Here is a 25,777-nt window from a genome sequence, read left to right as displayed (position 1 = left end):
CATGTTGTTTGAGCATTGCACGTGGTTGATTGTCCTTCTTTTTTCTTATTGTTCTTGTTTGGGTAGAGCCGGGAGATGAGTTCATGAACGAGGAGCCCGTTGAGTTCGCTTTCGAGGATCAGGGCAACTCTAAAAACTTTGCAGGCAAGATGACCAAACCCTCGAAATCACTTCTATCTTTGCTTGCTAGATGCTCGCTCTTTTGCTATGCCTATGCTACGATACCTACCACTTGCTTATCATGCCTCCCAATTGCCATGTCAAGCCTCTAACCCACTTTGTCCTAGCAAACCGTTGTTTGGCTATGTTACCTCTTTGCTCAACCCCTCTTACAGCGTTGCTAGTTGCAGGTGAAGATTGGAGATCGTTCCTTGTTGGAACTTGGTTATTGTTGGGATATCACCATATTATCTTGTTTATCTTAATGCACCTATATACTTGGTAAAGGGTGGAAGGCTCGGCCTTATGCCTGGTGTTTTGTTCCACTCTTGCCGCCCTAGTTTCCGTCATATCGGTGTTATGTTCCCGGATTTTGCGTTCCTTACACGGTTGGGTTATAATGGGAACCCCTTGACTGTTCGCCTTGAATAAAACTCTTCCAGAAATGCCCAACATTGGTTTTACTATTAGCCACCTAGCCTTTTCCCTTGGGTTTCGCGGACTCAAGGGTCATCTTTATTTTAACCCCCCCGGGCCAGTGCTTCTCTAAGTGTTGGTCCAACTGAGCGATGTCCGGGGCTACCAGGGGCAACTCTGGGCTGGCCTACCCGACGTCTTGCTCATCCAAGGTGCCCTGCGAACGAGATATATGCAGCTCCTATCGGGATTTGTCGGCACATCTGGGTGGTGTTGCTGGTTTAGTTTTACCATTGTCGAGGATGTCTTGTAACCGGGATGCCGAGTCTGATCGGATTGTCTTGGGAGAAGGAATACCCTTCGTTGACCGTGAGAGCCTGTGATGGTCTAAGTTGGGACTCCCCTGCAGGGTTTTGAACTTTCGAAAGTCGTGCCCACGGTTATGGGCAGATGGGAATTTGTTAATGTCCGGTTGTAGATAACCTGAAACTTAACTTAATTAAAATGCACCAACCGCGTGTGTAACCGTGATGGTCTCTTCTCGGCGGAGTCCGGGAAGCGAAAACGGTGTTGGAGTAATGTTTGACGTAGGTTGTTCTAGGATCACTTCTTGATCATAGTTGTTTGACCGTGCTTTTGCCTTCTCTTCTCGCTCTCTTTTGCGAATAGGTTAGCCACCATATATGCTAGTCGCTTGCTGCAGCTCCACCTCATACCTTTACCTTACCTATAAGCTTAAATAGTCTTGATCGCGAGGGTGTGAGATTGCTGAGTCCCCGTGACTCACAGATTCCTTCCTAAACCAGATGTAGGGACCGATGATACCGCTCCAGACGATGCGCTTGAGCTCATGTGGGAGTTCGATGAAGACTCTCGCCGTTACTACGTGTCTTTACCAGATGATCAGTAGTGGTGACCAGTTGGGGCGATCGGGGACTTTGTTGCATTTGGGGGTTGATCTTTATTTTGGTACTGTAGTCGGGCCATGAGTGTATTGGATGATTGTGATGACTTATTTATGTATTTGTGTGACGTGGCGAGTGTAAGCCAACTATGTACCTTTTCCCTTTATTTATTTACATGGGTTGTTGTGATGATTACCTCACTTGCGACATTGCTTTCAATGCGGTTATGCCTCTAAGTCGTGCTTCGACACGTAGGAGATATAGCCGCATCGAGGGCGTTACAAGTTGGTAATCAGAGCCTTCCCCGACCTTAGGAGCCCCCTGCTTGATCGAATCGCTGGCGTTGTTGAGTCTAGAAAAATGTTTTGAGTCATTTAGGAATTATATATCGGAGAGTTAGGAATTCTTTTTACTCCTCAGTCCCTTCATCGCTCTGGTGAGGCATCCTGACGTAGAGTTTTGACTATTTTCTTCTCAAATTTCACTAAATTTTTTTTAGGATCACGCGGGTATCTTGGAATCGTTCCGATGGTTTTGTGACGAGAACATTGTTCTTGGTGCCTCCTGTCATTTAGGGGTTGTGGCAGTGTCCCGGGGAGTTGAGCTCCGAGGTGTTGTCGTCACAATTTTATCGTTGAGATTCTGGAATACCTGAGTTTCGCCAACATAAAAAATCTCTTTTATGCAGTTGTTGGTGAGATAACCTCGACGCCACCTAGTACTGGGGCGGGAGTTGGGGAGTATTGCCATAACTTGTATAACGGATGCTTTTCGAAGGTTGAGGTAAATGATTCCCGAAGGTTTCTTGGTTATGTGTTGAAGGATGGATACAGCTGGATGTAGGATTTGCTAGATTTGGGTGAGATATTATGCTTCCGCTGTATCCCCAACACCTGATTGCATAACCGGGAAGGTTCGGGAGTTTCATAGGTGGGAATTCTTGTAGCTCTAGTTCTTCTTCCGCGGATATTTGGATTGTGATTGGGTAATCCTCACCAAGTATTCGTTCTTGTCCGTACCTTGTTCTTTTATTCTTCTACCTCAATTCTAAGTGGCTTCTCAATTTATGGAAATGTGACCATTTCAATTGGAATGCAATCGTTCATTTTGTTCAGATGTGAAGACTTTATGTTTCAATTTCAAACCTTTTGATTCAGCTTCATATTTGCCTCTCAATATGCTAATGGATGTCACCCTCTCCAGGATGGTTCCTGCTAAGGGCAACAATCAGAATCAGGATCCGCCACCACCACCTCCACCTCCGGAGGCATGGCAAGCTGTGATGGCCGCTACCAGTGAAAACACGCAACTGATCATGCAAATTCTTCAAGAGCGTAACCAGGGCCATGGCAACAATCAGAATCAGTTTGCTACACTCAACCAGTTCCTCGCTAACCAGCCAAAGACCTTCAGCAATTGTGTTGAGGCAACAGACGCTGATGGTTGGCTCGTGGACATATGCAAGCATTTCGAGTGCAGCAACGTCAGGCCTGAGGACTTTGTCAAGTTTGCCTCCTTCCAACTCAAAGACCAAGCTGCAGAATGGTTTCAGCAGTACAAAGATTCTAGAGGAGGCCGTGTGATTACCTGGGATGAATTCCGTCAAGACTTCAAAGCTCATCATATTCTTCAGAGTGTGGTTGAGAGCAAGCGTGAGGAATTCCGCAACCTGAAGCAAGGCACTATGTCTGTTTACCAGTACAACATCATGTTTCAGAAGCTCGCCCATTTCGCTAAGAAAGACATCCCTGACGAGAAGAGCATGATATACCAGTTCAGGGGTGGTCTTAGAAAAGAACTCCAGCAAGCTCTCGTCCTTTTTGAGCCGAAGAAGTATGATGAGTTCTACAATATGGCAATGAAGCAAGAGTCTGCTCAACTGAAGTGCGATGCTTCTAAGAAGCGAGTCAGAGATGCAACTCCTTCTTCCTCTACTCAAGTGGCTAAGCAGCAAAAGTATTGGCTGCCTCCTCCTCCGTTCCATCAGCCTTATCAGCAGAAGAGCAAAGGTGGAAATGGATCTTCCCACCCACCCAACCTAAGCTTTCAGAAAAAGACTTCGTCTCAAGCTCCAAGATCAAGTGCTCTGTATCACCGTCCGCTTTCAGAGGTCATGTGCAACAAGTGCAACCAGAAGGGTCACTATGCCAACAAATGCTTCAATCAGAGGCGTCTTCCTCCTCCTCCTCCTCCTGTGAGATCTGCAAGTACATCTGTGGTCAAGCATAACCCCAAGTCTACTAAGGTCAACTTGTTGAATGTAGCTCAAGCAGAGGACTCGCCAGATGTGATTATGGGTAACCTTCCTGTTAATGACATTCCTGCAAGAGTTCTTTTTTATACTGGTGCATCTTTGTCATTTTTATCGAAGCCTTTTGCATCCATGCATGATGTGCATACTGTTGATTTGCCTAAGCCGATAGCGGTTTCTTCTCCGGGTTTGTTCATGAACACCAAAATGATGGCTCCGGATGTTACTATCACGTTGGGCGACTACAAGTTTCTTTCTTCTCCAATGGTCCTTGGTAACTCAGATATTGATCTTATTCTTGGAATGGACTGGCTTTCTAAGCACAAGGCTCAGCTTGATGTGCTGCCAGGCAGATTCAATTGACTCATTCGTCTGAAGGATGTAATTGTCTTTGCTGCAAGGGATGATACCATTCGTCTGTTTTCTCTCAATGAGAAGGATGAGATGGATGCCATCTCTCAAATTCCAGTCGTTTGCGAATATAAAGACGTCTTTCCAAAAGAGCTTCCAGGAATGCCTCCGCACCGGCCAGTTGAATTTTCATCGATCTTGAGCCTGGTACGGAACCTGTTTGCAAACGTCCTTACAAGCTGGGACCTAAAGAGTTGAAGGAGCTGAAGAAGCAACTCGATGAACAAGAGCGTATGGGTCTCATCTGACCTAGTTCTTCTCCATGGTGTTGTGGAGTTCTTTTTGTGAAGAAGACGGATGGAACGGGCCGACTTTGTGTCAACTACCGTCCATTGAACAAGAAGACCATAAAGAACAAGTACCCACTTCCCAACATCAACGAGCTGTTTGAACAACTCAAAGGTTCTCAAGTATTCTCCAAGCTTGATCTCCGTATGGGCTATCACCAGATTCGCATTCGTGAAGAGGATATCCCCAAGATAGCATTCAGAACAAGCTATGGTTCATATGAATACACTTGTCGTGTCTTTTGGCCTCGTCAACGCTCCTCCGACATTCTCTCGAATGATGAACTTCATCTTCAACCCCTACACAAATGACTTCGTCTTGGTCTACCTCGATGACATTTGGTCTTTTCCAAGAACAAGGAAGATCATGCCAAGTACTTGCGTTTGGTGCTGGATAAGCTCAGAGAACATCAGTTCTACGCTAAGTTTTCAAAGTGCAAGTTTTGGCTCGATGAGGTTCTCTATCTTGGACATATCATCTCTGCCAAGCGCATAGCGGTGAATCCTGAGAAGGTGTCTGCAATTGTGAATTGGGAACCACCTCAGAACATGAAGCAAATCCGCAACTTCCTTGGTCTCGCAAGCTATTGTCAAAGGTTCGTCGAGAACTTCTCAAAGATCGCGAAGCCGCTTTCCAACCTTCTCCAGAAGCACGTCAAGTACGTTTTGTCTCCTGAATGTGACATCGCTTTCAACACCCTGAAAGAGAAATTAGTCACTGCTCTAGTTCTGACTCCTCCTGATGAATCCAAACCGTTCGAGGTCTTTTGTGATGCTTCCCTTCAAGGTCTTGGCGCAGTGTTGATGCAAGAGAAGAAAGTTGTGGCCTATACTTCTCGCTAGTTGAAGCCCAATGAAAAGAACTACCCCATTCATGACCTCGAGTTGGCGACAGTTGTGCATGCTCTTTTGACTTGGAGACATCTCTTATTGGGAAGAAAAGTGGACATCTTCACTGACCACATGAGTCTCAAGTACATCTTCACTCAGCCTAATCTCAACCTCAGGCAGACTCGTTGGTCGAAATGATTCAAGAGTATAATCTGAGTATCGAATATACTCCAGGCAAGGCCAATGTAATTGCTGACGCATTGAGCAGGAAGGCTTACTGCAACAGTTTGATTCTCAAGCCTTACCAACCCGAGCTTTGTGAAGCTTTCCGCAAACTCAATCTGCAAGCTGTTCCTCAAGGTTTCCTCGCCAACCTCCAAGTCTCTCCTACTTTGGAAGATCAGATTCGCGAGGCTCAACTTCTTGATGCTATGGTGAAGAATGTGAAGATTGGGATTGCCAAGAGTCAACCCAAGTACAAGTGCTACCTCCTTGATGATAAGGATACTCTTTTCTTCGAGGATCGCATTGTTGTGCCTAAAGGTGAGCTTCGTAAAGTCATTATGAACGAGGCTCACAATTCTCTCCTCTCCATCCACCCTGGAAGTACGAAGATGTACCATGACCTCAAGCAGTCGTATTGGTGGACTCGAATGAAGCGTGAGATTGCTCAGTTCGTGAATGAATGTGATGTCTGCAGAAGAGTGAAGGCAGAACACCAACGACCAGCTGGTCTCCTCCAACCTCTTGCCATTCCAGAATGGAAGTTTGACCATATTGAGATGGACTTCGTGACTGGATTTCCAAAGTCCAAGCGTGGCAATGATGCTATATTCATTGTCATCGACAAACTCACTAAACTGGCTCATTTCCTTCCTATCAAAGAATCCATCACAGCAGCTCAATTGGCAGAGCTATATACCTCTCGGATTGTCTCTCTGCACGGCATTCCGCAGTTGATTTCTTCAGATCATGGCAGCATCTTCACCTTGAAGTTTTGGGATTCTTTTCAGAAGGCCATGGGCACCAACATCCGTTTCAGCACAGCTTTTCATCCCCAAACTAGTGGCCAAGTCGAGCGTGTCAATTAGATCCTTGAAGATATGCTCAGGGCTTGCGTTATCTCTTTCGGTATGAAGTGGGAAGATTGTCTTCCATATGCCGAGTTCTCCTACAACAACAGCTTCCAAGCGAGTTCGGGCAAGGCCCCATTTGAAATTCTCTATGGCAGGAAGTGTCGTACTCCTCTTAACTGGTCAGAGACTGGTGAACGTCAACTTCTTGGCAATGATTTGATCACAGAGGCAGAAGAGATGTGCAAAGTCATTCGTGATAACCTCAAAGCTGTGCAATCGCGCCAGAAGAGCTACTATGATAGTAAGCATCGTGATTTGGCTTTCGAGATCGGAGACCATGTTTACCTCCGCGTCTCTCCAATGAAAGGTACTCGTCGCTTCGGTATCAAAGGGAAGCTTGCCCCTAGATACGCGTGTCCTTTCAAGATCGTCAGCAAGAGAGGCGATCTCACCTATCAACTTGAGCTTCCCTCCAACTTCGCAAATGTGCACGACGTGTTTCATGTCTCTCAGCTCCGCAAGTGCTTCAAGACCCCTGACCGCATCATCAACTTTGAAGACATTGATCTCCAAGAAGACCTTTCTTATCGTGAGCACCCAGTTGCTATTCTTCAAGAAACCGAGCGCAAGACTCGCAACAAGTCAATCAAATTCCTCAAAGTCAAGTGGTCACATCATTCCGACCGTGAAGCCACCTGGGAACACGAGGATCACCTCCGTTCTGAGTACCCGGAGTTTTTCCAGTCCTAGATCTCGGGACGAGATCCTTTCGTAGTGGTGGAGTGTTGTAACACCCTGGATGTAATTTACCTTATCTGTACTCCAACTCTTGCCGTTTCCGGCACTAAGTTATTTTATTTCTCCATTGTCGGGTTTTTGCCTCCGTGCGTTTTTGTCTTTGTCTTGCATCTCATATCATGTCATCATGTGCATTGCATTTGCATACGTGTTCGTCTCATGCATCCGAGCATTTTCCCCGTTGTCCGTTTTGCATTCCGGCGCTCCTATGTCCTCCAGTGTCCCTTTCTACCTATTTTCGTGTGTGGGGGTTAAACATTTTCAGATTGGACCGAGACTTGTCATGTGGCCTTGGTTTACTACTGGTAGACCGCCTGTCAAGTTTCGTGCCATTTGGACTTCGTTTGATACTCCAACGGTTAACCGAGGGACCGAAAAGGCCTCGTGTGTGTTGCAGCCCAACACCCTTCCAATTTGGCCCAACACCCGCCGAAAACCCCTCCATCATCTAGAGCGTTCGATCACGACCGCGTGGTCGAAAACCGCACCTCATTTGGAGCTTCCTAGCTCCTCCTACCCCTATATATAGATCCCTACTTTCCAAACCCGGGCGAAACCCTAAAAATTTAGCTCCCCGCGCCGCCGGACACTTTTTCCGCCGACGGACACATCCGGGTTGCTCCGCCGCAGCCACATGGCGCGCCCCCACTGGCCCAGCCGCATCTCACCGCCGCCGGCCCGGGAGAGCCCGCGCGCGGCCCCCCGAGCCCATCGCCACCGCGCCTCCTCTCACCGACCCCGCCGCCTTTCTTCCCGCGGTCCGGCGACCGGCCCCCGCCGCTCCGCCGCGCTGCCTCATCTCCGCCTCGACGCCGGTGAGCCAACGCTTCGCCTCGACACTGGCGCCCGCCGCTCCGCCACCGCCTCGACCCGGTCCGGCCGCCCCGCGCCGCATCGACCTCGCCGCCGTCCTCCTCCGCAGGCGCCGCGCCACCCGGCCCCTCTCCTTCCTCCTCCTCGGAAAGGCAAGTCCGGCGACCCTCCGACGAACCTCGTGATCCGTGCAGCTACAGTACCCGCGCCAGATCCAGATCTGGATCGGGAGGTTGACTTTTTCGTCCCCAAACCCTAGCATTTTTGCTATCTTTGACATGCCATAACTCTGTGTCCGTAGCTCCGATTCGTGCGTGTAGTATATCAAAATGTTCGTCTCGACGAGTACATCTTTTCATCTCATCGCATAATTTTCATTTGAGCTCATCTTGATGCCCGAAATGCTGTTGGAAGAGGGCTATGTGATGAATTTGTCAGATCTGTTTTAGCAAATAGCCTTTTGTCATTTTTGCCATGATTAATGTGTGCATGATATGATCCTGAGCTCTACATGTGTTTTGTAGAGTGCAATGTTATCTTTACAGGGGTGTATGCCATGTATTTTTGTGATATTTGTGGTTACTAGCACAAGCATGCAAAGTAGCGTAATCGTTGATGCTGATTTCAGGGACTTAGAATTTCTCCAAGTCCTTGTCCTATTTTTGTCTTTATGCCATATGTTCATGTTGTTTCCTAGTGATCCGTGCCTCTTTTGAGGATGATCAGTAAGGATGTTTTGTAAATATTGTGGTGCTCTATCCACACAAGTCTTTTTTGCATTTATGGAGCACCCTAGCTTGAGTCAATCGAGCTCTACTTTTGCTATAAAATGATCCTGTCAGATTGTTGACATGTTTAGCGATTTTGCCGAGGATGTTGCTTTTGATCCGTGCATGCTATGATGTTGTTCTTGCTATTTCTAGCTTCTATGCCATGTCTTCTTCATGGGTGTATGCTTAGATTGTCATGCCATGCTCTGTAGTGAGTGCATCGAGCTCGTAAACATCCCTACTCGTTAACTGTTTTGCATGCTCCAGTTTTTCACTAAGTCTGAATCTGTTTGTGTTTTTGCTATGTTCACATGCTTGCAATTGTATTTTCTGATCCCTTTTGGCTCAAGGTCACTAAGGTAATTTTGTTATATGCTTAGAGTAGATTCATTCATTGCCTTTATTTGCCATGATATGTTCCTGTAGCATGTAGTTTTCATGCTCTAAAGTTTGCTTCCTGATGATAAAGTCCAGACTTGTGTTAATTTCACCAAGTCTGAAACCTGTTATCATTTGCACTTTTGCCATGCTTGTTTGAACCTGTTAATGGATGAATTAGCCGTAGCTAAGTGTTCATCTTTTGTCAAGCTTCATGAGTGGATCCCTGCCATGTATTTTGTTGCCATGTTTGAGTGCTGTAGCATATTTAACTTGATGCATTTAGGTGGCTACTTGCTGATTATCGCAGACTGGTGCCATATTTGTTTTGCTTGCCATTTCCAAACCGTGCATCCGATTCCGGTGATCTTTATATCGATTTCGACCGAAATCACCTCACCTTTCCGGTGGCACTCTTGGATTTCCAAGTTCAGGCCAGGTTCAATCATTCCTTTCGAAATCTTGCATATGCATCACACACCGCATCCCGCATATCATACCATGTTTGCATCATGTTGTTTGAGCATTGCACGTGGTTGATTGTGCTTCTTTTTGCTTGTTGTTCTTGTTTGGGTAGAGCCGGGAGACGAGTTCGTGAACGAGGAGCCCGTTGAGTTCGCTTTCGAGGATCAAGGCAACTCTGAAAACTTTGCAGGCAAGATGACCATACCCTTGAAATCACTTCTATCTTTGCTTGCTAGATGCTCGTTCTTTTGCTATGCCTATGCTATGATACCTACCACTTTCTTATCATGCCTCCCAATTGCCATGTCAAGCCTCTAACCCACCTTGTCCTAGCAAACCGTTGTTTGGCTATGTTACCGCTTTGCTCAGCCCCTCTTATAGCATTGCTAGTTGCAGGTGAAGATTGCAGATCGTTCCTTGTTGGAACTTGGTTATTGTTGGGATATCACCATATTATCTTGTTTATCTTAATGCACCTGTATATTTGGTAAAGGGTGGAAGGCTCGGCCTTATGCCTGGTGTTTTGTTCCACTCTTGCCGCCCTAGTTTCCGTCATATCGGTGTTATGTTCCTGGATTTTGCGTTCCTTACACAGTTGGGTTATAATGGGAACCCCTTGATAGCTCGCCTTGAATAAAACTCTTCCAACAATGCCCAACATTGGTTTTACTATTCGCCACCTAGCCTTTTCCCTTGGGTTTCGCGGACTCAAGGGTCATCTTTATTTTAACCCCCCGGGCCAGTGCTTCTCTAAGTGTTGGTCCAACTGAGCGATGTCCGGGGCTACCAGGGGCAACTCTGGGCTGGCCTACCTGACGTCTTGCTCATCTGGTGTGCCCTGAGAACGAGATATGTGCAGCTCCTATAGGGATTTGTCAGCACATCTGGGTGGTGTTGCTGGTTTAGTTTTACCATTGTCGAGGATGTCTTGTAACCGGATTGTCTCGGGAGAAGGAATACCCTTCGTTGACCGTGAGAGCTTGTGATGGGCTAAGTTGGGACACCCCTGCAGGGTTTTTGAACTTTCGAAAGCCGTGCCCGCGGTTATGGGCAGATGGGAATTTGTTAATGTCCGGTTGTAGAAAACCTAAATTTGATCTTAATTAAAATGCACCAACCGCGTGTGTAACCGTGATGGTCTCTTCTCGGCGGAGTCCGGGAAGCGAACACGGTGTTGCAGTAATGTTTGACATAGGTTGTTCTAGGATCACTTCTTGATCATAGTTGTTCGACTGTGCTTTTGCCTTCTCTTCTCGCTCTCTTTTGCGAATAAGTTAGCCACCAGATATGCTAGTCGCTTGCTACAACTCCACCTCATACCTTTACCTTTCCTATGAGCTTAAATAGTCTTGATCGCGAGGGTGTGAGATTGCTGAGTCCCCGTGACTCACAGATTCCTTCCTAAACCAGATGCAGGGACCGATGATACTGCTCCAGACGATGCGCTTGAGCTCAAGTGGGAGTTCGACGAAGACTCTCGCCGTTACTACATGTCTTTCCCAGATAATCAGTAGTGGTGCCCAGTTGGGGCGATCGGGGACTTTGTCGCATTTGGAGGTTGATCTTTATTTTGGTACCATAGTTGGACCATGAGTGTATTGGATGATTGTAATGACTTATTTATGTATTTGTGTGACGTGGTGAGTGTAAGACAACTATGTACATTTTCCCTTTATTTATTTACATGGGTTGTTGTGATGATTACCTCACTTGCGATATTGCTTTCAATGCGGTTATGCCTCTAAGTCGTGCTTCGACATGTAGGATATATAGCCGCATCAAGGGCGTTACACCTCTCCACGTACAGTCCACTTCAGATGCATGTCGGTCGTTGACCACGCTGACCACTCCACGCCGAGAGCACCAGGGCGGTGGACGATGGCGAGGCCTAGGAAGGGAACGACATGGAGGCAGGGAAGACTCGGTCGTTGTTTTTGTTTCCCACGCGGAGGGGAGTACGACTGTACGAGGGTTTACTGGTTTTTCTGCCATCGTCAGAGAATAACAGCAGGTGTGGGTGAGTAGAGGGATGGCTAGGCCAGCGATGGGAGTTGGGGCGGTGAGGCCTGTGCGGCAGCACAGCCGGCCACGGGGAGGAGGGAGTAGGCAGTCCCGCCGGCGCTTGTTTGAGTGGCTGGAGCAGGAAGAGCAGAGATTGAAAAACGCACGACGGTCGTTGGATGGACATCCAACAGTATACATGCCATCTGTGGAAAGCCTCAAATTTGTGGAAAATAGCATACATCCCATCTGCCATTATTTCAAATAGTTTACAGCCCATTTGCTAATTCTTACGGGTTTTTTGGAGCCCATATTCTTTATGTTAGCATTACAACCCATATTGTGGCCACGGTTAAAAAATTATACAAAATTTTGCATATGTTGGTGCGGTCTGAACTGTTTTTAATCTCGAAATTTCGAGTCAGATTCAGACTGATTTTAAAAATAAATCTATATCAATATAAAATCCAATAAATTGTCCATGCATAAAAATCAATGCAATTTAAAATATCGAAATGAAAAAAATGATATTTGAAAATAATTGCCGGTTTCATGTGTTTTAAAAATGTACAGCCCATTTCTCATTACTGATAGGCCATTTTCTCGGCCAGCCCAATGAAGCTCTCCTCGTCTTGAAAGATTTGCAGCCCAACAGGCCTGATAAAGCGACTTACTTGACAAATCACAAAAGAACTAGGCTAGCCATTTTCAGAAAGAAAAAAAACTACTGGACTGGTCTGTGGTAAACATAAAAGAAAAGGCTGTCTAGATAGGCCAAAGTGTCCCGCACAGCCCAGTTGACACCCTGCTTTCGTCTCAAAAACAAATTAGATAAATGCCACTCCAATTATGGCGATTCATAAAAATGCCACTGCAATTTCCAAAATTTGAAAAATTCCACTGCAATTTTTGCAAACTTTGAAAAACACCAATGCAGTTTGCAAACTTTGAAAAACGCCACTCCAGACTTCGAAAAATGCCACTAGAAATGGCATGAAATGGCATTTTTCAAAGTTTGGAAATTGCAGTGGCATTTCTCAGATACACCATATTTGGAGTGACATTTATCAAATTAACCCAAAACAAAAATAACTGGGCGAGCTGCTGGGTCCCTGGTGTCAGCCGCTCGTTGTGCAATTCTCTTGTTTATTGACTACTAGCACATATGCCCGTGCGTTGCAACGGGAAGGATATTTTTTGCCAGAAGCAATGGGAAAAATAATTGATGTGTCATCCAAAAAAATGGTCTCGACAATGGTAGGCAACATGGCAAGAAGTTATGGTCTTCTCGCTGGACATGTTTGACACGTGAAATCTTGATAGTGACTGGGTTGGTCGGCGTGGTGGCGAGCACCCAACTCATGCCTTTTTTCCTCCGGGTTCGCCTCCGTCCCGGGGTTGTGCCTGCCTCCTCATTTGGTTGCTGCGCAGCGACCTTCGGGACATGGTTGCTTCGACCACTCTATGCTACGACGCCGTAATCGGGTGGATTATTAATTGCAGCACATAAATCCCGTTTCATGAGCATAATCAGGCAAGAATGTCCCTTCTTTTTTAGGTTTTATTCTCTTTGATTATTTTACAGCTCAAGTGCCCATAATTTTGCTCTAACTAAAGCCAAATAACATAATTTATTGGCACGTGTCCACAATTTCTTTCATTTATAGTCAACCAGCAAAGAACGAACGCGCACCGCTAACTAATGGTCAACGTGAATATTTAAGAAAATACTATAGTGTCACATCAGAAATATTTTTGATTATTTTGAACATTCAAAAAAATATGATTTGGTAAATATTCTTGGAAACATTAACAATTTTTAAATCCTGGACAATTTTAGAAATATGCGAACATTGTTTTTGCAAATTCCAATATCTTAGGAAAATCACGAACACAATTAGAAACATGAATAGTTTTTGAAATTCACAAACAATATTTCGAAAACATGTACATTTTACAAAAACACAAATATTTTTTGATTTTATGAATTGTTTTAAGGGAACATTCAGAAAATACAAAATGTTTTAGACGCAAATATTTTTATGATTTTTGAACATTTCACTAAAACAAGAATTGTTTAAAATATGGAACATTCTATAAAATGTAATTTTTATAAATAAATCTTGAAGATTTTTTTGAAAAATAAAAAGCAATTTTTAAAAAGGGGATCATTTTTTGAATATTGGGAAGATTCGGAAACAGGAAATTTTAAAAGTTTCAAACATTATTCAATATAGAAGCAAATTTTAGAATTCTGACCATTATTTGAATATTTTAAAAAATATTGAAATTCGAAATATTTTTGTAAATTTTTACTTCATCAAAAATAATTAAACAATATGGAAAAAAGGAAAAAATATAAAAGAGAAATAGAAAGGAATAGAAAAATAAAAATAGAACAACGAAAAAGAGGAAATGGGTCGGTCCAGTCTTAGGCGCCCTGTGCGAAACTTTATCTATTCCTCGCCCCATGCGACAAATAAGGTTTTCCCAACGGTCTGGGCAATAATAAATTGCTGGGCTCGTTGGGCCGGAGCGCGTGCGGCCTAATGACGGTATTCTGGATAAATCTTTTTTCTTTTCTAGCGGAAAGACGCACAAAAGTTTAGTACCACCTCGGATAGAAAGAAAAACTTTTCGACGGTGAATGAATGAAAAAATTGAAGAAACGCACCTTGCTTTATTAGTACGTATAGATGTTGACAATGGCATGGGACCCAGATGTCAGAAATCCACTAGGAGGAGCCATTTTTTTTATTGCCTTGAAATAGGGAGGCACTTTCTTGCGTACTGCCATGACCTTGGCGGGTCCCTACTATCATCCTCTCCACATACAATACCAGTTAGTCGTGCTTCAAAACTGATCGGCACGCCATTAAAAAAATAAAGGTCGATAACTAATGCGGAACCTCAGGCCAACATGGCCAGATCGCATTTTGCACGAGAAATTACACACCATGTTTCATTGACATGTGGTCCCGTTCCAACATATCAGTGAGACGGCGGCGAGTAGTAGGAGTATTTCCGAACGGACGTGTAGGCCGGGGCGCCTCTTCGTGAACCGTGGCAAACTCGCAACCGTCCACCGACTCTTCGCCTTTCCCTCTCGATTTGGAACTGTTGTCGCATGCTCTTCCTCTCCCTCCTCCATTTTCCTTCAGCCCTTCACCCTTTCTTCTTCCATTGTTCGATCCTCTTCTCCATGGAGGGAACAGGCCGGAAACGACCCCGTTATTCTTGCCCCGATCTGAAAGATGACGTGGTGGAGGAACTCATTGATCAGTGCAACGTCATCACCTCGGCTAGCATGGCAGGTTCGTTCAAGCCCATTCTCGACTCAACTAATAACATTATTACAAAGAACCCAAGAGTCAAGGAGTGGTTTGATCTCCCTTATCTTCTTCGCCGTGACCCTGATGACTGGCGCCGGCACGACGGAGGCCTCGCCCTATGCCAGTTGATGCCGCTTGATAATGATACGTATGATGTTAAGATGCCATCGCTTAAGGGCAAGGCTTGGGCGGGCGCAAATGGAGATTGGGTTGTTTACATTGGGTCCAACTGCGAGTGGGAACTTGTGAATGTGTACACTCATCACCGGGTTCCACTTCCAAAAATCTCAGCACACTACCTAGAGGTTGAGCACACCGGTAATGTACGCACGTTCAAATACGATCATGGTGACTATCTTCTATGGAAGATAGCAATTTGTCGAGTTCCCAACTGCTCTTGGAATTACAACGACTATCAAGTTGTTGCTATCTTCGACAAGCTTGTTGCCGTCCTTCGTGGTTCGACTCGATGGATATTGCTCGAAAATCAGTTTCTGTACACGGATGAGTATTGTGATGCAATTCAATACGAGGGCCTTGTGTTTGCTGCCGCCACTCGTGGCACTGTTTTTGCATGGCATCCTAGTAGTTTCGGTACGTTTGTCTTCCACCGTAATTATAATTGTTTCATCCACATGCATGCGGGTTAGCAAGTTTCCCTTTACTAATTAACCTTCTTCTTGTGTTTCCAAGGTCCTGTGAACATCCCACCACCTATACTTGAAAAAATTTATAAGCAAGGGGGAGATGCCGATGGTGATAATCACGAGCAGCGCCCATATACTCTGTGGCGCCTGGCAACTAATTCCAATGGATCACCTCTTCTTGTGTGTATACAGCCCACTGATGATGTTACTGCTAAGGAAGCAGGTGTCTCCCATGGTCGCACTCTCCGGACCTATTCCAACACCCGTTGCGTGGTATTCGGGATGGATACTAGTGTGCTAGCTCCAACTCCTTCTCCCTGGCACAAAATTGATAGTCTTGGAGAAAACTCGCTCTTCCTGGGACAAAACTATCCAATGATGGTGAAAGGCGATCCAACTACTGTTGACACAGTTATGAGAAGCAACTGTGTCTATACCTCGGACATTTGGGTGGTTCCCTACCCTGGTACTGATATAATAGGCTGCTTCAGCCTGGATGATCGGTCCTGTGTTGGTCTCCAGATCGACAACGGATGGCCCGTCCCAGAGAATTACTTGTGGTTCAAAGCAAGCGTTTCCAACGCCGCAGAATGGTTGAGTTGAAGTTCATTTCATGGCTTGTTATTTGTTGTGTGGTGAAAACTTTAGTATTTATAATGTATCCTCGTTGTCGATGTGGGTTGATGACCTGTTGTATGTAATAAAATGATATGCCTGTGATAAACTTACTAAATTTATGAATGGCTTTCAAGTCGCTTCTCTGAGTGAGTGTTGCGATGAGGCAAAAAAAATTTCCGAATACATAATTGTATGTGCATTGCAACAGGTTATCAGATGAGGCCAATCAACAATAGTAGTACACTATTTGTACTAGCTTCACATGCTTCGCGCATCGGGCGGGTGTTTTTACTGTAGCCATATGTTAATGTGTTCGTTGTACGTAACCAGCACCTCGAATCCTCGATACTACTACTATATAGTAGGAGTAAGTAGTAGGAGTAGTAGGGTGGCATGGGCCAGAACAAGCATTCACGTCCAGGAGTATGGCACACGCCACCACCACGACATCCATCTGACACCATATTATTTCTTGGAGTCCGTGCTAGAGCAATCTCTTCAACCTCGTTGTTTCTCTAACTTCAGCCATCGCGCGGCGGGCGAGGTGGGGGTTTGCCGATAGTCGGTTTCCTTAACTACGGTCCCACTTGTAAGGCGAACTCCAACGCACAACCCCAAACGCACCTCCGTTTTGCACGAACTCCAATGATAATTTTGACTAGAAAAGCAAGACCAAAGAAAACAAGAACCACAAGAATACATTTTACTACTCCTGTAAGTTGGATTAGTGCCTTCTCGATGCATTCGTTGTTGATCTGCGAAGGCTCGATCTTGCGTCTGTGCTAGCTAAAAGTGATAGAACATCTACTAAATTGCACTCTATCAATATATGGATGTACTCTTGTTCCCAACACAAAAACTTGCATCCATTCTACTCCCTCCATTGCACAATAAATGCCTTCTATTTGTCAAAATATATATGTATCTAGACATGTCTTAGTATATAGGTACATCCATTTTTGGACAAATGGAAGTCAAGTGTTTTGGAACGGAGGGAGTACACAATAAATTTTTTAAGTTAGCACAACTAGTCTAATCCGAGAGCAGAACCTAAGATTTGGTCGGGTTCTTCCTCCTTTTGCTGACACGTGGGACATCCAGCATCCAGGTTGTGTCATGAAAGAAAATAGAGTGGTAGTTGAAGCCACGAGATGTGCATCTTGGGTTAAACTGTAAATAGAATCTTACTACTCTTGAGTAACTCCAAAAGCGGCCACCGAAGATCTTTATTGGATTTGTTTTTCATCACCAGCACGTCGAGGTGGAAGATGTGCAGGTTCAGTGGGTCCTCTTGCGTTTTCACTGACATGTGGGGCCGCATGTGAGCAAACAGACGATGGGCTCCATGCGTCCCCTGGCTGGCTGACAAGAGAGATAGAGGAGGGCTGAGCACGGACTACAGGAAATTTGTTCTACATACCTCGATATAGTGGGGTGGCATGGGCCATAACTAGTATTCACATCTAGCAGTACGGCACACGCCACCCACACGAGTCCCATCCGACACCAATTTTCTTGGAGTCCGTGCTACAACCATATCTTCTCCCTCCTGTTTTCTCAGCCATCGCACGGTGGGCGGGGTTTGCCGATAGTCGGTTTGCTCAACTGCGGTCCCACTTGTAAGTGAAAATGCAACACCGCACGCATCCCCACTTGAGCGGCGTGCCAGACCAACCGTGTGGGGGTCGAACGCGAACACGGCAGGCTTTTCCTTTTGAACTCGTAACTTGTAAAATTTGGTTCTGCTCCATGGCGCGACCGATAGATAGAAAATAACGATTTTGCCTAGAGTAATGAGAAGTTTGGTTCTGGCGCCGTTCATGCATGGAGTACGTACGAAAATTATGAAGTTGATGCGAAAGGTAAGATAATTACTGTAGTATCATATACTACTACATGGATTTGACGGAAAAGATAAAAATACATACAGATCCATCAACGTTCAACGACATCCTCACGCCCTAGTGCGCCGGGTCACCAACCGACGTGTGAGGAGCAACGGCGTTGGCGGCAAGCTCAACGTGCTTCTGAACAGTGCCGTCCAAGGTTGCCCTGTGCTCCAAGAAGGCCAGCGTCCTATCGTCCTCCTCTTGCATGTAGTAGTCCTTGTGGACGATTTGCGCGTAGACATGGGTGATTATGTCGATGGTGTCTTGCTGCGCCAGGCGCTGCACAGCGAGCGCGACCTCGAGGTGGACATTCTCTAGCGCGACGGCGGGCAGTCGCAGGGCCACCGGTGCGTCGAAGAGGTTGTTACCATAGTGGCCGTTGAGGGTGGCAGGCATCACAGAGCCTAGGCGCGTCGGCTGGAGGCTTATGTCAAAGTCGTCCGCAAGCTTCTTGACAACGGTGAACTTGTCGAGGAAACCGACGAGGACCTCGTCGAACAAGGAGACGAAGCTGTCGTCCAAGCAGCCCCTCACCCTGGCGGCCTCAAGCAATACTACCTGGAGACGTTCCTCGGTGCCGGGCCGCAGGCCGGCGTCGTGGACCATCTGGCACAGCCGGCTGATGCTCGCGCTCATCGCCTCCATGGGTCTAGCGTAGCTTCTAGTCAACTGATCTTGCGATTCGAGTGATCACTCAGCCCTTGGTTAGCGTGCGTAGGTGCGTAGGATTTCGTACTACTCCTCGGCCCTCTACTGCACCTGCCTTTGGCTATATGATAGGTGGGCCAGCCACCCCCTGGGGCCACGTGTCATTCACCCAAAGGCATTTGCCGTAAGTCAATGAAGTTGCGTCCCCCTCCGTGCCTGTGTAGTATAGTCATCTCACCGGACCTCTAGTTGGGGCCAAACGAGAGAAGTTTGATGTTTACTGGTTTATTGGTCCCCTTTGCATTTTGCGCCAAGTTTTGACCTTTGATTTAACTAATAAAATGTTAATGAATGTAAACAAAAATGTTGTGTAAGTCATCTTACGAAAACCAAATAATCCCAAAATACTTAGGCATGGTGCATTAACTCCCTCCTTGTTTCTTATTTCGTGACATATCAACCAATGAGAGATGTGGGCCGTGCATGCTTTCAATGACTTGAGACTACCAAACATGACATGCAGTGTTTAGTTCATTGCATGTAATCCTATTAGTACTCTAGTTAGGAGTAGCAAAAAAACATTATGTTCTCTTGCCGATAGGAATAAAACACCATGTATTTATTTACAGAGGGAGTAGTACATTTTTGGTGACATGCATTACTAGATATTGCTAGTCAAATAATAAAATCCAGATGGATGTGGTAGTACTCCTAAATCCAGACGGTGGTGCTACTAGTACTAGTAGTAGTACTACCAAAGTAGTAGTAGGAGTACTAGCACTGTACTACCCGTTGGTCAAATTATTACGCGTTGCTCCTCACAGTGAAGTGACAAGACCCTGCACCGGAGATGACACCTGAGTATAGGCGCCGTGTTCGGCATACCATAGTGAGCCTCACCGTCTGCAGTCACTATCATCATGGCTATAGAGCTAGCCTGCTTACAACTAGCCCTGTTCGACATAATTTCCCGTGCGTAGATGCCCGTGCATTGCACGAAACACCAAGATTGGGGGTGGACGGCTCCGGCAGCGGCCATCGCGCCAGATTTTTCCATGGCCTTCTACTCCTAGATGTGGTGGGGAGGAGATGAGGCTGATTGTGAGAGACAATGAGTTGTTTGTAAATAGGGAACAAGTGCAGGCATCTTTTTGCAAAAATGGAGAAGCTTGGTTTGTATGCTATTGGTGAAAGATGGGAGGCACAACATCATCACCAACTCAGGACCTGTTTGATTCGCAGGATTTTGAAAACGCAGGAATAGGACACGGCAATATTACAAGTTTCAAACTGATATTACAAATGTTAGGAGTAATGCTGCACCTATGAAGAGGGAATTACTAGGAAGTTTGCGTAAGAACTTTCGTTACTTTAGGTGGATGCAGCATTATCGTACAAACTAAAATCCACCGCCCTGACAAGTCACTAATGGGCAAATAAGTTTTCGAGTCTCTGGTCACTTGATGTTTCAAAAACAAATCCAGCTTCTGCGGAGAAATGAGCTCCACCGTGTACCCGCGCGGGTGTGGCTGGGCACGAAGCGTGAGTACGTGCACGGTGCACCTATCTCTTCTTGTATACATACACCACCTATGTGGGGTTGTGTGAGAGAGATACAAACCTAGAGAGATATAGTGTGTGGGTTCTTGAGAGTTTTTTGTGGGGGGGGGGGTTAATCAAAATATTTAACATATGCAATGTGTGTGAAATAGAGTCCTGGATATAACATATATATAGAGGGGGCGATCCACGAGAAGAGAGTGGAGGTATCATCGGCTTGAGGTGTCCATGGAATCGAAGAGAGGGATGATGTGTGTGTGTGTGCGTGCGATCAATAAAGAGTGCCATCGAATTTCTGTGTGCCCACGTCAAAGATATAAAGTGGCTGGCCTACTGGAACGTGAGATGGGACATGTGCAGTTTGTCTCTGTGGCATGGATACCTACCTGCAGCGCTCGACTATCGGTGTGTGGTGGGGGAAGAGGGAGGCCCAATTAACTATAGAGGTACAATGGCTGGTATATGTGTGGAGGAGGAGAGAGGCCTACCTCATGTATTAAGGAGATCGATCTGCCTCATGTATTAAGGGAGATCGATCGGCATCCATGCATATGTGCAGGAGATGAATAAGGTTGGGAGAGAGACAGAGCTAGAGTGTTGGAGGGGGTGGTAGTGGAGTTGCTTCTAACAAATGGTGGGATAGGCTTGCTAGACAAACGGAGGGCACGCCCGCAATATCAATAAGAGAGGAGATGGCTGCTTGTTGTCTGTGCACGTGCGTGTGAGAGACGGGTCAGGAGGCATGCACGAATGATGAGGGGGGACGATGTGGCTATGGTAAGAAGATGTAACTACATAGGAAGATCAATCGCCCTTTGTAAGAGAAAGTAGAGACATAACTTGTGAGGTACGTCGATCGATGGGGGTAGTTAAAGTCGATCTAGGTATATGTTGGGTGATCGATCGGTATACATGCATGTGTGTGTTAGAAGCAAAGGAGGCACGAGGAGAAGGATAGAGAGAGAGGGATGCATGTAGGAGGTGGTACAAGAGGCATACTATATCGAGGGAGAGGAGTGTGCGAGTACGAGAACGATGAAAAGAGTGGTGGGAGTGAGGCATGGACGGTGACAAGAGAAAAGGGGAAGCTTGTGTTTGTGCTAGGCACACCTGGCTAGAGAGGCATATCGATCGATGTGTGCCGTAAAGAAGGAGCTGGGGGGCCTACACACACCGTGGGTGAACGACCTAAAGTGAAAAGACGAATTTGCGCGATGGAGCTAGAGAATGCTGAGGGAGGGTGAGAGGGATGCGGGCGTGTGCATGCACAAGAGAAAGTTAGTGCTAGCTACAAAGATAAGAGGGTTGTGTGGGTGTAAAAGACGAATAGAGATCATATATACTTCATTATAAAAAGCGAATTCGGATATTTGAAGAATTTATCATAGTGTTTCAAACCGACGGATGTGTGAATATATATAGGTGATACACATGGTGTGGTTATGAACATGGTATACTACATTTAATATATTTTATCTCTACTCTTATAAAAAAACAGGGTTGTTGATGATGGTGTGCCTGCCATCCTGCATTATAGGCCGTCTGGTTTATATCTGGCAGATAGCAAGGAAACTATGATGGTTGAAGTTGGCAACAATCATGATTGTAGATTCTTATTGAAATAGAGAAATGAACTCAAATTTAGTTCGAATTGCAGCGGTAGTATAGACATTTGGAATGCACTAAAATGTTGGTATGAGTAGGTTACATGCATTATACAGCAAGCGAAAAAATTTAATCGGACATAACATGGATTCATACTCCCTCCTTCCATCTATATAGGGCGTAATGAGATTTTTAAGACCGCCTTTGACTATTGACAAGATTAATAGTACATGACATGCACAATGTGAAAATTATATCATTGAAAGAACCTTTCACAAACGAATTTAACGGTGTGCTTTGTGTAAGTTGCATGTCATATATCATTGCTCTAATATTTGGTCAAAGTTAGCATCGAAAAACGCATTAGGCCCTATATAGATGGAAGGAGGGAGTAGCTTTGAATAGCATTTGTATAGTAAAATGGGGCAAGACTCTCTCTTTGTGTGGTGTGAATAGTTTTATTTTTTTCATTTTCTTTTTGGTTGAGGGAAGTGCGAATTGATTTGGTACGTACAAGTATAATATTACTACACGTTAGGCTTGTCCCTAAAATTCAACCCGCGTCTTGTTATATCCCGAAAATTCAGATATCGTGCTCCCAAAACTGGCGCCTTCACAACCGGCGCCTTGCTATCCCGAAATTACAACGCGCGCGAAAACTCCCTCCAGCTGCCAAATCCCGACACGTGAAATCCCCCTTCTAATCCTGAGCCGAAAGGGCCGCTAGTTCAAATTGGTGGGGGGTACTTTTGTAACACACCCTACATTTTGGACAAGCGTGTTCCTAAGTCATGCTTCACCCCTTCCCATCGCCCCCTTTTCGCCATTCGAAATCCCAGGCCACCATAACCTCTCCGCTCCAGCCGCGAAACCCCACCCTCCTCCATCCGCCACGTCACCCCTACCCAGCCGGAGCCTCTTCCCCGATGACGTCGTCCACCGCAACAGCTCGACGTCCCTCGTCCACCTCCCCGGATGAGGTTCCGTCGTCCATCTCGCCGTCCCGCCGATTCAGCCGCCCCGTCCTCCACCTCCAAGGAGCTGCTCCGACGATCGCCTCGTCTATCGCGGCTGCTCCATCCCCACAGCGCCGCCTTAACCTTCTCCACCGGAACCGCAGCATCCTCACCGACTCCTCGGAAGAAGCCGAGGCCTACTCGGCGCCACCAAAGAGGTTGTGCACTCATCGCATCGCACCTTCTCCTTAACTCGACCTCCGACGCCGACCGTGCTCCATCCCGCACCACCATGGAGCGGCTACCTTGAAGCCGGCGCCGCGGGCGACATCTTCTCGGCCGCTCTCCCCCGGTGCGAGGCCCCTTCGACGGCGGCGTCCATACCAGCCGGATCTGCTGCTGCTGCTCCGGCTCTCGCTCGATCGCTCGCTCGCCCAGCTGCTGCTGCTGCTCTCCCCCTCGCTCATGTTGCTGCTCTGCTCCGATTAAGCCACACTTCAGTCGACTGAATCGACTTTTGGGTCAGTCGATTTTCAGGGGTTGGGGGGGGGGCTCGCCGGAGTTAAGGAAGAACCACCCACAGCGGGGACGGGGGCTCGCCGGAGAGGTACCCCACTATCTATCTGGGGGTTCGGGGGGGGGGGGGGGGGCCTAGAGGGCTGGCCGGGGCGGCGGTGGCGAGTTGTTTCGGGGCGGCGAGGCGGCGCTGGGGCCGGTGGTTTGGCCAGTGGTGGCTGGCGGCTCAGGGGGGTGCAGGTTGAAGATGAACTGCAGGCCCTCCCTAAACTACATGTCAAGTGCCTCTCTGCTACCATTGCGTTCAGTTTTGACAGTAGCATTCAGATTCCACAGTAAATTTCAGTTTCGACAGTTAAGTTCAGAGTCAACAGTTTTTACCTCATCTGTTGTAGTCAGGTGGTTTTTGGTGATGTTAATTTTACATCCATTTTACATCATCGAGATGCTATTAGAATCCCACTTGAGATTGGCGATGTCTGTCTTGTGCTGCTTCAGCCTTGATGTCTTACGGCTCACCGGAGCTGCTCCAATGATAGAATGATCCATCACAACAGAGCAGTGCCCTGGATGCCGTCTACAGATTCCTCAGATCTTCCTCCACACCTCCGACAGCCACCTCCGCCTCAACTGCTTCAGCGACCAACCCAATGATGCTGAGGTCGACACGGCTACGGCAAAGAGGTTGTACACTTGTTGCATCACTTATTACTATACATTCATGTCGATCCATTAGGGCTATTTTGGTTCAACGGAAAAACATCGATCCACTGGTTGTTACCATCACTCTAAATTTCTGCATGCTCTCCTTACATAATCTCACCATATTTTTTCGTATGCATGTCACATATTGTACACAGTCATGCTGAACATGTAGAGAAAAAGAGAAGAGTTTGCGCGGCAATACAATGTCATGCAAACATCGCTCCATGGTGGGTTCAATGGTAAACCCTCCCCACCCCTCTCCAGATTGTAATCCAGAGGAAGATATCTGTTCTGAGGCGGATTCGGATGCCGCTGACCACTCCTATTTACCCCCAAGGTGTTTGCTCTACTTTGGCATGATGATGTTAGTCATATCATGCATATGTTGCCTTGTAGTGCCTACTTTTGACACCATATATGTCATCTGCTTAGTTTAGACATGTTCTGTAATGCCACCTGTTTAGTTTCTATATCATATATGGGAATTATGCAGTCTCATGTCTTTTAGCCAGCCATAATATATGTGAAATGTGCAATGCCATCCTGTTTAACCAGGCATCATATATTTGAATGATATCTTGCACATCCTCTTCTTCATTACATTTCCATTTGTCGACAATGTTTGTACATTAAACTACTCTTCCTGTGAATCAGCCATTTGGGTGGGAGATGGAAAAATCTGGAGTGAAAACAAGGCCTTCAGAGAAGACAGTGCTACCTGTCGAAGCAGATCTCTCGTTGGGTCCCGATAGCTCCTCAGAGATGGATTCAGAGATAGGTGACCAGCCCTATTCCCCCACTGAGGTGTATGCTCTAACTTGGCATGGTTATACTTCTCATATCATGCATACGGTGTCTTGCATTGCATAGTTTAGACATCATATACACAATATTCAACACCATGTTCTTAGTTCAGACATCATATCAAATGCCCTCTGTTTAGCATATAAATCACATATGTGAATTAAATGATGCGATCCTGATTACTTAGATAACATGTAGGTGAATTATGTCATGCGATCCTGTTTAGTTATTCATCACATCTTTGAATTATGTTATGCTATGCTATCCAGTTTAGATATACATCGTATGTGTGAAATTATGTCATGCTATCTGTTTTAGTTAAACAATATACATGTCAACTATTTCATGCCCTCTTTTTTCCACACTATCTATTGCATCTGTCTCTCATACAATGTCTGTACATTCAACTATGTTTCCTGTTTATCAGCCATTTGAATTGGAGCGGGTAATGCCAGTATCTAGCGGACTAAAAACACGGTCTTCAAATAAAATAGTGCTACCTCTTGGTGGAGATAGCACCCCGGTTGTACATGCACAAGAACCAGCCCTACCACACATAACCCAAACTCTCGCAGATTGTACCCCTACTACGATGGACAGAGAACCAGCTTCATCCAATCTAACCCCAACCCCAGCCGATAGTAACCCGGTTCCTATTGACACAGCACCATCTCCACCACAGAGCTCCCAAACAAGAGCAGTTAGTAGGGCAGCTCCAGTGCCCAAAGGGCCAGTACTATCACGGCGAACCCAAACTCCACCAGTTAGTACGCCTATTCCTGTGGTGGAAGCACAACCAGCTAGTCATAGTTTAGCGTCTATCGCATTTGATGTTGTTAAATCGTATGTGCATATCTTCCCATCTTGGAAATATTATACTGAAGATGAAGGAAAATGCCAGTTGTAGGTGTTTGTCCAGGAGTTATGTGTAAGTA

The sequence above is a fragment of the Triticum urartu genome, chromosome 6 (genome assembly GCF_003073215.2).
Source record: "Triticum urartu cultivar G1812 chromosome 6, Tu2.1, whole genome shotgun sequence".
Lineage (NCBI taxonomy): Eukaryota > Viridiplantae > Streptophyta > Magnoliopsida > Poales > Poaceae > Triticum > Triticum urartu.
Note: the sequence above shows the minus strand (reverse complement) of the source record.